At 42.1% G+C, this 13,953-nt stretch overlaps 1 protein-coding gene across 5 annotated transcripts in view; it reads left to right on the forward strand.

Annotated features, from left to right (window-relative positions):
• DAB1 (DAB adaptor protein 1) overlaps nt 1-13,953 on the forward strand; it is a 1,137,940-nt gene that overhangs the window by 738,586 nt on the left and 385,401 nt on the right. Inside the window, exon 1 of one of the 5 annotated variants that reach the window (XM_081796423.1) lies at nt 1,574-1,658. The exons of the other annotated variants lie outside the window; for them this stretch is intronic. The gene's annotated coding sequence lies outside the window, so the exon portion shown is untranslated. Of the gene's footprint in view, nt 1-1,573; nt 1,659-13,953 lie in introns of those variants that run through there. 5 annotated transcript variants of the gene reach the window in all.

Genomic DNA, 13,953 nt, shown 5'->3' on the forward strand with positions numbered 1-13,953 from the left:
GTCTTTCACATTTAAGTTCTATAATCCATGTGGAGTGTGTGTGTGTGTGTGTGTGTGTGTGTGTGTGTGTGTGTGGTGAGGTAGGAATTTATTTTATTTCTAATTTTCCTCCATGTGGAAAAAAGTCATCTTGGCACTTAAGATCATTTTCTAGATGCGTTTGTGTGTGTGTGTGTGTGTGTGTATGTATATATATTTTTTAAGATTTTATTTTATTTATTTTTTATTTTTTTTAATTTTTTTTTTTACATTTTATTTATTTTTGAGAAACAGAGTGAGACAAAGCATGAGTGGGGGAGGGGCAGAGAGAGAAGGAGACAGAATCTGAAGCAGGCTCCAGGCTCTGAGCAAGCAGTCAGCACAGAGCCTGATGCGGGGCTTGAACCCACAAACTGTGAGATCATGACCTGAGCCGAATCGGAGGCTCAACCGACTGAGCCACCCAGGTGCCCCAAGATTTTATTTTTAAATAATCTCTACACCCAGTGTGGGGCTCAAACTTACAACCCCCCTGATACCAAGAGTTGCATGCTCTACCAACTAAGCCAGTCAGGCGCCCTCAGGCATATATTTTGTCTACTCTTTTGCCTACATTACATTTCTTTTATTATTTTATAGCTTATTATTAAAGCTTTATAATAATCCTTGACATTTGGCAGGACAAATCCTTACAATGTCCTTCTTCACTAGTGTCTTGGCTTTTTTTTTTTTTTTTTTTTTGGCTTTTTGTCTTCCATATACATTTTATACTTAGTTTTTAAAGTTACACAAAATACTCTTGAGATTTCATTGGAGTTACAATGAATTTATAGATTAATTCAGGGAGATGATATCATTATGGTATTGAGCCCTTCTACCCATACATATGCTACCCCTCTCCATTTATTTAGTTATTAATGTCTTTCAGTACAGATTGTAATTTTCTTCATAAAGGTATCTAACCTCTTGTTAGATTTATTTTTGGGTGCTTTATATTTTTGTAGTTGCCATTGTAAATGCTGTCTCTAAAAATTACATTTTCTAATTATATGTTTTCATCATAGTCCACCTGTATTTCTTGCTCTGGATGGTGGGGCATTAGGATGGGAGGAGAAAAGCTGGTGCTCATAGAGTGCTCACAAAGTACTAGGTGAGTTATGTGCTTTCATTTGATACCCAGAACAGCTTCAAGGAAAGGGCTGTGGGAAGCTTAGCACTGCCCTTGACAGGGTCACCACCCTCCTTCACAGACTGACTGGCAAGGGGATGTCCTTTGTCCCAGTGGCCCAGTGGAGATGTAAAAGTGAGGAATGGGGCTTCCTAGGACTCGATCAAGCCAAGTAGCAACCAGTCCCCTTGTTCAAATAGCAGAGATCTTTGAAAGATGTCTGTTTTCCCCCTGGAGTGTGAGGGGGTGGCGAAGTCCTTTCCGGGGTAGACACTCTGTCTAGCATGACTAACATGATCTAGGGGCTGGGGGCCAGAGTCTGGCTCCTGATACACTAGTCTGGCATTTCAGACCGGCTGTCGTCTTCTAGTTGCCTGAGTGCCAAATTACGGCCGATAGCTACAGTCTGGTTCTACTTTCTGGGTGCATCTCAGGTCAGTGAATGTTACTGCAACCTTCAGATGAGCAGCCACAGCTACAGGGAAATGAGAAGATGTGTCCAGTCATCAAGGTGAGCTGGGATAGAGATCCAGATCTTCCGGTACCCATGTCGGTATTCTTTCTTCCTCACCATCTTGACTTAAGATTCTCAGATATATTATGATGATAATACAGTGAAATACTCAAGCATTTTTTATTTGAGCAATCACTATTCTGCATAGAAATTATAACTTATATCTGCAAAAATGGGGACAACAGGAGAGATGTCTACCAATGGCCTTGATGCTTACCTGCTGATTGCTATCTTTTTCTGTCTGCCTCTCTTCATTGTTGTTTGTATGTCTCTTTTTCTGGAATTCCTTAGGTTATTAATTCTTTGATCAGCCCACTCCCACTCATTTTTTTCCCATTCAAATATTATGTATGTTTTAGGACCTAGTGGAGATACCCATTTCTCTGCAGAAGTTACCTCTATGACATTGATGTGGATAAAATTTCAAATTCTTCTTCTTCCCTTGCTGAGTGTGGTACCTCTTTCTTCTTTCTCTCACATCCTGTCATCATGTTGCATTGTATTTTCTGGAGTGAAGCTAATATGTGCTGTGGTAATTATAGGTTGATATAAAAGAGGATGTGTCATAAAAGCAAAATTAAGGGAAGGAGAAGCTGACCACTTGGTTACCCTGATAACACTATATTTCCTCTTTGATATCCATGGGTCCATTATGAGTGAGTTCAGATACCATTCTGTATATATTTGACTGCTCCAAACGTATCAGTGGTAAAGGAAGTCTTAATTCCAGTAGTCATAAATCAACATGGCTAGGAGGAAGGGGGTTGGGAGAATGGACTGACATTGCCCTCTTCTAAAAAATACAGATCTTACAACATAGGCTCAACTACGTTTGATGCTTCCCTCTGCCTGCTTCCCCAGGCATGTGTATCTTTCTCAGGCATCTTGAGCCCCAGACTCTACTAAACACCATCCTTCATTACATCTTCAATTGTTCTGCTCCTTGTCTGTTTCTCTGGGTTCCTCTGAAGGTTGAGAATTTCTCAAGGACACTGTTGACGTGTCTTTCATGCCTCATATGCTTGGCTTTTCAAGAAAGTTCACCTTAAATTTTTACTACTTCTAGTTTTTAATGTCTACCATAGTTCCTTTGCAGTAGAGGGAAGAGTGTCCTGTCCCATTAGTGAACTATTTTGAATCTTTGAGAACAAAATAAGGGCCTTCTGCTGTCATTACAAATGTTTCTGTTGTCTCCTTTTACTCGCAAACTGTGCCTTTCCTGTACTGCCCTCTCTCTCTCCCTTCTTTCCTTTCCTTTTTTTTTTTCTGTCCTTCTGGTTTCATCAGATCAAGGGAGTTGCATGAAATCAACAACAACAAAAGGTCTCTCAACTTCAAAGTTTGCAGTGGGATTTTGCACAGTTGCTAGAATGTGCTTTACTCCCTCTCTCACACATTGTTTCAGTTGAGGAGGAAATATTTGGGGAGCAGTCATAAGGTGGACTTTGTAGTTCCTTATCAGATCCCATGGTAATAACATAGGTTACCGTGGGTGATTGTTCGCTTCATGGGTTATCTGCAGCTGATTTAAAATTACAGCTTAACTGCTGGTGGGAATGCAAACTGGTGCAGAGATTCCAGAAAATAGTATGGAGGTTCATCAAAAAATTAAAAATAGAACTATCCTATTACAACCCAGCAATTGGACTACTAGGTTATTTATCCAAAGGATATAGGTATGCTGTTTCAAAGGGGCACGTGCACCCCAATGTTTATAGCAACGCTATCGATAATAGCCAAACTATGGAAAGAGCCCAAATGTCCATAGACTGGTGAATGGATAAAGAAGATGTGGTATATATATTGCTGAGTATTACTCAGCAATCAAAATGAATGAAATCTTGTCATTTGCAACAATGTGGATGAAACTAGAGTATATTATGCTAAGTGAAATTAGAGAAAGACAAATATCATATGACTTCACTCATGTGGAATTTAAGATACAGAACAGATGAACATAAGGGAAGCAAAAGTAATATAAAAACAGGGAGGGGGACAAAACATAAGAGACTCAAATACAGAGAACAAACTGACAGTTGCTGGAGAGGTTGTGGGAGGGGGCATGGACTAAAAGGGCAAGAGGCATTAAGGAAGACACTTGCTGGGATGAGCACTGGGTGTTATATGTAGGGGATGAATCATTGCATTCTCCTCCTGAAATCATTATTGCACTATATGCTACCTAACTTGGATGTACATTTAAAAAAGAAAGAAACAAAACAAATGAGCAAAGGGAAAAAAGAGAGAGAGGCAAACCAAGAAACAGACTGTTAACTATAGAGGACAAACTGATGGTTACCAGAGGGGAGGTGGATGGGGGGAGGGGGGTAGGTTGAACAGGTGATGGAGATTAAGAATTGCATTTTGTTATGATGAGAATCAGGTGTTGTATAGAACAGTTGGATCACTATATTGTGCACCTGAAACTAATATTATACTGTATGTTAACTGGAATTAAAAAAAAACACAAAAGATAAATAAAATCTAATACATATTTTTGCCAAACAAAAACCAAGTAAAATTATAGCATAAAGATTGAAACTCTGCCAACCAGTGTGTGTCAGGGGTGAAGAGCGTCTCTGTGGACTGTCCCTGGACACACCCAAAACTGCAGCAGCCACATCTCCAGGATAAGCAGAACTTATTAATGGTGACAGTATGCACTGTGTCAGTGATCACTTCGTCAGGAGGCACATGCCAGGTACCTTAGCAGAAAGAACTTAATACAGGAAACTAAATAGGAAAAATTTCATATAGTGAAAAATGTGTTGGCAGAGCTGAAACTGTGACAAAGAAGCAAACCACAAAGACTAGAAGCTGCTTCTAGATCTGCAGGCACAAAGGGAAGGTGCATTGTTGCTGGAGCCCAGGATCCGTGGCTGCTGGAAACAGCAGAGGCTGCATGGTGGGAATAGGTCCCACACGGGAATGGGCTGGAACCATAGAGGAGACTGGGCCACTTCCAGGTATGCCACCTTGAAGCAGAAAGTGAGTGAGAGAGGGAGACAGATACCCTAGTTTCTCCTCCAACTTCCTCTCTCCTGCCAGGCTTTCCCATTAAGTGAACCTCACTGAAAGTCAGTTGTCAAGGGAGCCTGGGAAATGTGCTTGGGACAGGCTTCCTGCCACACCCAGCAGAGCAGGGGAAGGGGCCAGGAGTGGATCAGAGAAAAGCAGGCAAAGGACTAGTTCATATGCCAGAAAAATTAGTCTCTTACAAAAGTATTTACTGATATTGCAGAGCTCAAGAACAGCGAAGTGAAACCCTCGTTCTTCCCCTAGCTTCCCTACCCCGCCGTCCCATCCCACCTTCCTTGCAGAATGTTGAGAGTAGCCACTGGCATTCAATCTCTGTCTTGCCAGGTAGAGCCTTGTCAGTGATGAGTGCCTGCCCTGGTGAGTAGAACAGTAACAGTAGGGCCATATAGTCCCTTTTCTGCAATCCCCAAATCTAGAATGCTCTGAAAAGTCAGAATAGTTTTATCATTCATTTAGTGGCAAAACCTGATCTGATCTGACATGAGCTACTTATAATCTTTATTGGTCCCTCTGAGTATGAATAGTCATACATATGGCTTGAGAAGTATTAATGAATTTGTGGGGGTGGGGAGCCCTAGCCAGAGACAATACAAATAAGTGTAAGTGTATGACATAGTATATGCTGCCTTTCTAAAATGCAAAATAAGATCTGCACTCTGAACAGACCAGACCCAGGAGATTTGGATGAGGGATTGTGAGGTCTGTATAGGGAGAAGGAGTGGAAATGTGGCCCAATAAGGCACAGTTCTAGGGTAGTGAACATCACAGCTCTTCTGGAATCAATGCCGGAGCTGGATTCCTTTGTAGCCTGGCAGAACAGAACGCTCGTTCTACAGATGTGGAGACTTTGTTTAGGTTGGAGAGCTGGCACCCATCTTGCAGGTTCGCCAAGGGGTTCATAGTGGAGCTGGTGCCACTGCTTTTCGCTTTACAGTGAATGTCGCTTTCTGTCTGAATCTTTGGTTACTTCAAGCACTTAAGTACTCAACATTTAGGTGGAATGAAGGAAGAAGTCCACGGGTGAACCTGCACTCCAGCTGCGGTGATCTTACATTTTTGTAGCATTTCATGTAAACACACACACAAACTATTCAGGTTTCTTCTCTTCTCTTTTGATCTTATCAGATAGATAGGATGAGTGTTACAATCCCCATTTTACAGATGGTCAAACCAAGGTTTGGCTAATAACTAGGTCTGTGGCCATGGACAAGTCCCTTAACTCTCAGAGCCTCAGTTGAAAATTGAATTCTTAGAAGCCTGTTTTGTCCATTAAGGAACATGTGGCCGCACAATTAGAGCAGTGCCCGGTGCCTGCGCATGTACATGCCACAAATGGTGGCTCCTCTCTCCCTCACCCCTCTACCTTCAGACAAGTGAGATAGATTCCAGGAGGTCACACAGCTTTAGCCTTTGAAAGATCTGCCTCAATGTAATGAAGAGAACAGCGGAATGATGACAGACCTCCTCTCTCTCTGCCTCTGCTTTTTTTTTTTTTTTTTCCAGCTTTAAGAGGAGGGGCTTGAATAAGGCCAACTGTGCTAATTTTCTGTTTCTCCCCTTAGAAATTGGGTCACATCTGTCTGTGACCTTGATGGCCGCTCTTGTCCTCACAGAGCAGGATACATACAGGTGGTTATTTTTTTACTCCACATCTGACTGGAGAGGAAACGACCAGGATCACAAATACAATTTGCTGCAGAAAGCAACTTTATTTCTTGTCAGCACACATGGGACTTTGTTTATCATAATTCACTTTACATGGGCATAATAAAATATTTTCTTTTTCTGAGTATTTTGCAAGATTAATAAGGCTGCATTCTTAGGGAAAGTTTATTAATCCATAACTTACAGAAAACTCCAGAGAAAGAAGATATGAGATATGTGCTGTGGGTAAAGACGTCAAGCATGTCACTACCAGAATTGAGTTATGCATACATTACCCAGCTAGCTCTCTTCTAGGTGCATTACAGGTTACTGATACGATGGCAGCTATGTCTTGGACGTGATCTAAACCAGCAGTCGTTTCATTTGGGTTTGAAATCGGGAGGGTGTGAAAGAGTAGGTGGCAGCACGTAGAATACTCACAGCCCTTGGGGTGCTGGTCTTTTCCACCCTCTTGGCTGCACTTCGGCTGTGTGAGACACAGAGGCATGCATTTGGACCTTGGCTCCCTTGCGAAAAGCTGTGTGCCGTGGGTCTTGGCTGTCCTATCAAATGGAGATGCTGCGCTGGTGGCAAGGGTGATAGCGACCAAGAAGGGGATGGTGACGAGGAGGATGATGGTTACCTCTGTGTCCATTATGCGGAATGATGGTTTATGAGGAAGTACTTCGTGTTCCATCCCTTCATCCATTTTACTCAGTATTCATTGAGCCCCTGCAGGGTGCTGGCACAATGGCGGGCTCCGTGGATATAGCCATAAAACACGTAGGCTTTCTTCTCAAGATCCAGGATTAGTCTGTGAAGCACAAATACACAGATGGCAACGTGGTGGCCCAGTACAACAAAAAAAAGTAATATTAGTTGAGGGATGAAGTCTGCCAGGGTAGGGAAGGGTCAGCATCTAAGCTAAGTAATTTGAAGTTGAGTTGGACTTTGCCAGTGGATCTTTCTCATAGTAAATATGTTTCAGGTACTGTGTTGGGCGAATGTGACAGAAACTGTAGTTGTCCTTGTGGTGTGTACAGTCTACCAGGGAAGACACAAATCAACAGAGACAGGAAGGAGGCATGTTCTAGGTCAGGGGTAGATAAAGGTAGAGATGGGCACCTCTGTGTATGGGGAGCCATAAGTAAGTCGGTGTGAATGGATCACAAAGTGGCAGGGTGGCGGGAGCCAGGGCAGCTGAGGCTGTGAACGTCCCCAGGTGCTCCAGTTCATGGAGTCCCTGGTAGCCTTGAGATTGTGGTTGGGTGGGTGGTGGTAAAACAGCCTTTCCTTTGTGTAGCCTTCTCGGCTGTTCTCACCATTCTTCTGTTACCCAGGGTGAAGGAGCAGTCCAAGGAGAAGAGTGGTTGTATTTATTTAGGTGAAATGAGGGTGTGTGTCAGCTGTGGTGTATTTGAATGGTCTTTCAGGTGCCTCCTATGACCAGACCAACGAGCTCAGGTGCCTATGAAGGCAGTGTAGTTGACATTACTGAGTGAAACAGTCCAGGGGGAGGGGTCGGGGGGCACTGGGTAAGCCACTGTTCAGTTCTAGCCGATGGTTGCAGTAAGAGAATGCTGGACCAAAGCAACCAGGTCTTCAGCTTTTTCAAGAAAAGCTAGACATCTGTTTTTTAAATGTGAAATCCATCAGTTTAAAAATGTGCCACTAAATCAGTTACGCAACAACAATGAGACATTTGTGGTCTAATATATCTGGCCTGTGGGCTCATTTTCACTCATGAGCCAGTCATTCGTGGATTCTGGCCTATTCTTTATAATTATTATGTTATGACTACATAGATCTCTCTCAAGTGGGAACTTCAGTCAATATACCAACAGGTAAATTGGGCCATTTTTGGTAAAGGAAAGTTTCTGCAAGATAGTTGAATGGTGGAAATCGGTCCTCATTTATTTCTGTGGGTCTCCTCAGTCATCTTTTCTGTTGTTCTTGATCAAACGCTTCTGATACGTGTGAAACTTCAGCAAAACCAGGGTCCATGGCAATCCTGGTGTTATCTGTTTGCTGGGCAGCAGGGAGGTTTGCGTGTGTTTGAATCTACAGCTGCCTTGGTTAAGTTTGTTACATCCTGAGACCAAGGCAAATCCCTGTAGTGAGTCAAATGAGTAGTTTTAAGGTCTGTAAATGACAGCGTTCTGTGGCTTTCTCGTTTAGGGTTGAGACTTGACTCCCAGCCTCTAAAATATGCACATTTCAAACCAGAGTGAGAACATGAGCAACTTAGTAGTTACTGTGGAATTGAGTGAATGTCATAAATATTTATTTATCTTTTTCATAGCTGGCATAAAAATGTTAGGATATAAAAAAGTTGTTCGCTATAAAAACAACAGAAAATTCATTGGCTATCCATCTCCTGAATGCGTGTGTCTCTTTGGGTTTTCATTAGCGTCTAGCAATATACTTTGAGAAATTAGATTTGAACAGAAGCTTCAGCAGAATATGAAAGCTTCTCGTGTTCATAATTAACCCGTTTTCAGCAAGGATCCATTGTGTACAGCAGTTTCCTTTTAACCATATAGTGGCTATAGTCACATTTAATGAATTAAAAAAAATTTTTTGCATTTATTTATTTATGTAAAAATTTTTTTTTTAATGTTTATTTATTTTTGAGAGAAAACACAGACAGAATGCGAGTGGGTTGGGGCAGAGAGAGAGGGAGGCACAGAATCCGAAGCAGGCTCCAGGCTTCAAGCTTTCAGCACAGAGCCTGATGCGGGGCTCAAACTTACAAGCTGTGAGATCATGACCTGAGCCAAAGTCGGACGCTCAACCGACTGAGCCACCCAGACGCCCCTATTTATTTATTTATTTTTTAACGTTTATTCATTTTTTGACAGAGACAGAGCATGAAAGGGGGAGGGGCAAAGAGAAAGGGAGACACAAAATCCAAAGCAAGCTCCAGGCTCTGAACTGACAGCACAGAGCCCAATGCGGGGCTCAAACTCACAGGCTGTGAGATCATGACCTGAGCTGAAGTCGGACGTTTAACCGACTGAGCCACCCAGGCGCCCCAACATTTATTTATTTTTGAGAGAGTGAGACAGTGCATGAGTGGGGGAGGGGCAGAGAAAGAAGGAGACACAGAATCCAAAGCAGGCTCCAGACTCTGAGCTGTCAGCACATAGCCTGATGCGGGGCTCGAAACCGCCAACTGTGAGATCATGACCTGAGCCGAAGTTGGACGCTTAACCGGCTGAGCCACCCAGGTGCCCCTAATGAATTTTTCCTTCAGAGATTTTTTTTTTTCCCTAAGAAATAATCCCTTATTTATTGAATTGGAAAACACACAAGAAATATGGAAGACAAAAAAGTCACACACAATATTTCTACCAGAAGCAGTCACTGTTAATGTTTTGAGTTGTAGAGGTAAACAGGCTAGAGGTTGAGGTCAGATGAAATGGGTGTCTTTCTAGGCTTCTTCATTTATTTAATCTTGATGAGTCTTATTTTTCTCACTTGTGAAATAGAAATAAAAAATATTGCCTATTTTATCTGATATTTTCATGATCAAACCAGAGAATGCATATTAAGCCTGTAGCTCATTAGTTGGCACACAGAGAACATTTAAAAATAAGCAATAGAATTATGTCTTCTTTTTGCTACACACATTTTGAGTTCATGTTGTCAATACACTATTTTTTGTTAAATAAAAAAGGACAACTCACCTTGTTCCCATATCTCTTTAAGAAATACTCTCTAGAGGCGCCTGGGTGGCTCAGTTGGTTAAGCGACTGACTCTTGATTGCGGCTCAGGTCATGATCTCATGGTTCGTGGGTTTGAGCCCCACGTTGGGCTCTGTGCAGAGACTGTTTGGGATTCTCTCTCTCCCTCTCTCTCTCCTCCCCCCCACCCCTACCCCACTTGCACCGTCTCTGTCTCTCAAAAGTAAATGAGCTTGTATAAAAAAAGAAATGCTCTCTAAGCATCTTTTAATCAGTTTTATTTTTTTACAGACTTGAATCTTCATTCAACTTTTCCCTTGTATATTTAGTTGTTGTTCATCCTTTTTTATTATAAATAATTATTTGATGAATATCTCTGTTCATCAGTCTTTTGTGGTACCTTGATTTTCTGGTTAGTATAGTGACTGCGTCTCCCATCTGAAATGGGAAGGGTTACTGCCAGAATTCTCCACTGGAACTCTTGGCGATGATGGATGGGAATGTTTTATATCTATACTGTCCAATATAGTAGCCACTACCCATGCATGGCTATTGAGCATTTGAAATGCAGCTACTGTGTCTGAGAAACTGCTTTTTTTTCCCCGTTTGTAACATTATTTAATTTTAGTTTGAATAGCCCCATGATCTCATAGCTACCATATTGCAGAGTAGGGTGGACCTAGGCTGGGGTTTGTTGTTTAGACAGACATATCTATAAAACCCTTAGCTTTATCTTTTGGACTTTTCTTTTATCTGGTACAGACTCAAGATACTGACTTTTTACATTCTATGCATACATTCTTTTTTGTTTTGATGGAGGGTTTGTAGAGGACATCTCACATGCCAGCTACCATGTTAAGTTAGAAGGGGCACCTGAGTCGCTCAGTCCATTAAACGTCTGGGTCTTGATGTTGGCTCAGGTCATGATCTCACGGTTCATGGGATAGAGCCTGCATTGGGTCTTAGCAGATAGTGTGGAACCTGCTTGGGATTCTCTCTCTCCATCTCCCTTGCTCATGTGCAACACTCACTCTCTCTCTCTCTGTCTCTCCCCAAATAAATAAATAAACTTAAAAAAAAAGCTGAATTTCAAATTTTGCTGATTTAAGGACTGTTGATGTCGTCAGTGGCAAGAGTCTCGCTTAGGATGACTTCAGTCTAAAGGGGAATTTCTTGGTCTACATAACCAAATCTGGGTGCAGTCTGGCTGCGGGCACGGTTAGAGCCCTGTTTACATAGGTCTGCTTTGCGTTCTCCATGTTGTTGGCTTTGTCACTGGGTTCTCCCAGAGCAGCGGCAAACATGGCCACTGACCATCTATGTTTACATCCTACTCGCCTAGCAATGCTGGCAGAAATAGAAATGGGTCTCCTCCCAAAGATCCACAGAATGGCCTAGAGCTGGCTCTCAGTGGACTTGTCATTCCTGAATCTCAGTCACTGCAGTTACAGTTGGGGAGGTAGAATTCATGCCCACTGGTCAGCTCTGGGTGCAGGCCCACTTCTGGCGCTGAGGTGAGTTCCCCACCAAACTACGTGGACTACCCCGGAGTTAAGAGGATGATTCCCCAGAGGAGAGTCACGGTGGCCAACACATGTTTGGCAGGCAGGCGCGTGCTATACAGTTGATACCTGCTGCACTGTATTTTTGAAACATTTTTGGTTCCCTCAGTGGTCTTCTTAGGAAAGCCGGTTTGTTGGGGAGGGGTAGATTGTTCTGTCCTGCGAATTGCTATCTATTCACGGAGCAGGCTTCTAGCGTTTACTGGGACTGTTCCCTTACCCAGAGGAGGGCCCTGTCTTCCAATTATGAAAGCATTGTGGTGTTTGGGTCGTGTCTGGTCTCACTCTGTGTTTATGGCAGTATGCTCACAAGCTAATTTCTCCTCTCTGGGAAGTAGGTAACTATGCCCCAGAGAGTGAATGAGGTAAGTAAATCGATGCATCTATTGTGATTATTTTTCATTATGAATAAGGCAAAAGATATATTGCCTAAGCCCTTCGTACAAGTATCTGAATCAAAGCCGATGGGATTTACACGTCAGACTTCAGATAATCTAGGAATGTGGTGAAGAGTGGGCACTTCAGTCCCCAGCTGGTGTATTGCAGCAGTATCTTGGGACTTATGGGTGTAATTAAACCATCCCTAATAGTAATTACAAAAAGGGACTCCCTGCCCTTAAACGTGACCGTAACCTATCAGATCTTCATAAAAGCATGAAGCTAGTTATTTCATCAGCAAAATCCACGTAGAAAATATTTTATTAATGTTTCAATTTTCTGATTCAGCCCTTTGTATAATAAAATATGGTGGCTGAAACACTTTCTTTTTTACTGTTCTTGCTCAGCCTCATGAGAGAGGCTGAAATCTTGTAGTACCATTTATGTCAATTTTCCTTTAAGCTCTCCAGCATCAAGTATATCAGCAAATTAATATTCCCCGACTTTAAGATGAGATTGACCTCCTAGGTATAAGTTCGTTTCTTGTCCTAACATCTACTGTACCATGAAATTAGGGGTCTTTTTTTTTTTATGTATGTATTTTTACTTCATTTTCTTTGTGGCAGGAGTGGTGGTGGAGAACTCAATTCAGATATTGTGTCACCTTAATATATTATCAACTTTTAACTAGTCAGTAGTTATTGTACAATGATGCAGGCAATGCCATGAACACAGCTTACTTTTCAGTGTTGTTTTATTCCACATGGAATTATAGACAAGTTCTGCAAAAGAACCAGAAACATGGAGCGCGGTCTTAGCAAAACCTGGTGGTCACCTTTGCTGAGTCACTTGTGCTGACTTGAGTTACCTGAACAAGGAGCTAAAAGAAAGGAAGCTCCAATGGGCTGTGTTGCAGGGAATCCTAGGAGACGGTAGAACACATGGGTGGGGTCTGATACCACATTAGTCAGAAGACCTGTGTGTCCTTGAGCTACTAACTTGACTTCTCTGGACCTGCGTATTCTCAACTGAGAAAGTAAGGTTTGAATGAATGATCCCTAAGATCCCTGCTCACTGTAACCTCTGATTTTATGCATAGTGGTATTTTGTTCATCTACAGGAACACCTAATGACTAGTATATAGTTCGCAGTTATACACACATGCTCTCCTCTCTCTCCAAAAAGTCTTCCTGGGTTTGTCCTTCTCTGTTCTAACTATACTTTTCACAAATGATACTGTTTATCAGAGTGGGCGTTAAAACAATTTTTTTAAATGTTTATTTATTTTGAGAGAGAAAGAGTGGGCCACATGTAAGTAAGGGAGGGACGGGGTGGGGGGGAGGAGGGGAGAGGATCTCAAACAGGCTCCGCAATGTCGGTGCAGTGCTTGATCTTATGAACTGTGAGATCATGACCTGAACCCATATCAAGAGTCAGATGCTTACCTGAGCCACCCAGGTGCCCCCCGAGTGGGCATTTTTGTGTGTCTTATCTTCCCCTAAGGATGTCAGCTCCTTGAGGGTAGGTACCTTTTCATACATGTATTTTGTTATAAGAAATTTATTTTGCAATGAGACACTCATTAGATATTTGACAACTGTATGGATAAACTGCATCACATTTTAGAGACTGTACAGGGAAAGACAAAAACAGAGATACAAATATATCTGAAAGGGGACCCCTGTATAGTTATGGTGAAATTCCTTAGGTCCTTATACCATGTAAAGTAAATTCAGTAATTTCTCTGGGAGATTTCATTTTAATGTATATGAAATGCCAAAATTTTGCAGTTGAGTGGAGAGGTAAATTATTTTGTGCCTATAATGGAATCCTTTTATACATTTCTGATTATTCAGCGCCTTGTGGTAGGGCCATGCTGTGTTATTTCCTATCATGTCGGAATGTAGCCTTTTTGGTGGTAAGGTCATTCAAGTGCTTTTAAAAAAGAAAAGAGAGCTTGTCCTGTCCTCACTGGTGTTTTA

This window comes from Panthera onca, chromosome C1, assembly GCF_046562875.1.
Source record: "Panthera onca isolate mPanOnc1 chromosome C1, mPanOnc1 haplotype 2, whole genome shotgun sequence".
In the NCBI taxonomy this organism is placed as follows: domain Eukaryota; kingdom Metazoa; phylum Chordata; class Mammalia; order Carnivora; family Felidae; genus Panthera; species Panthera onca.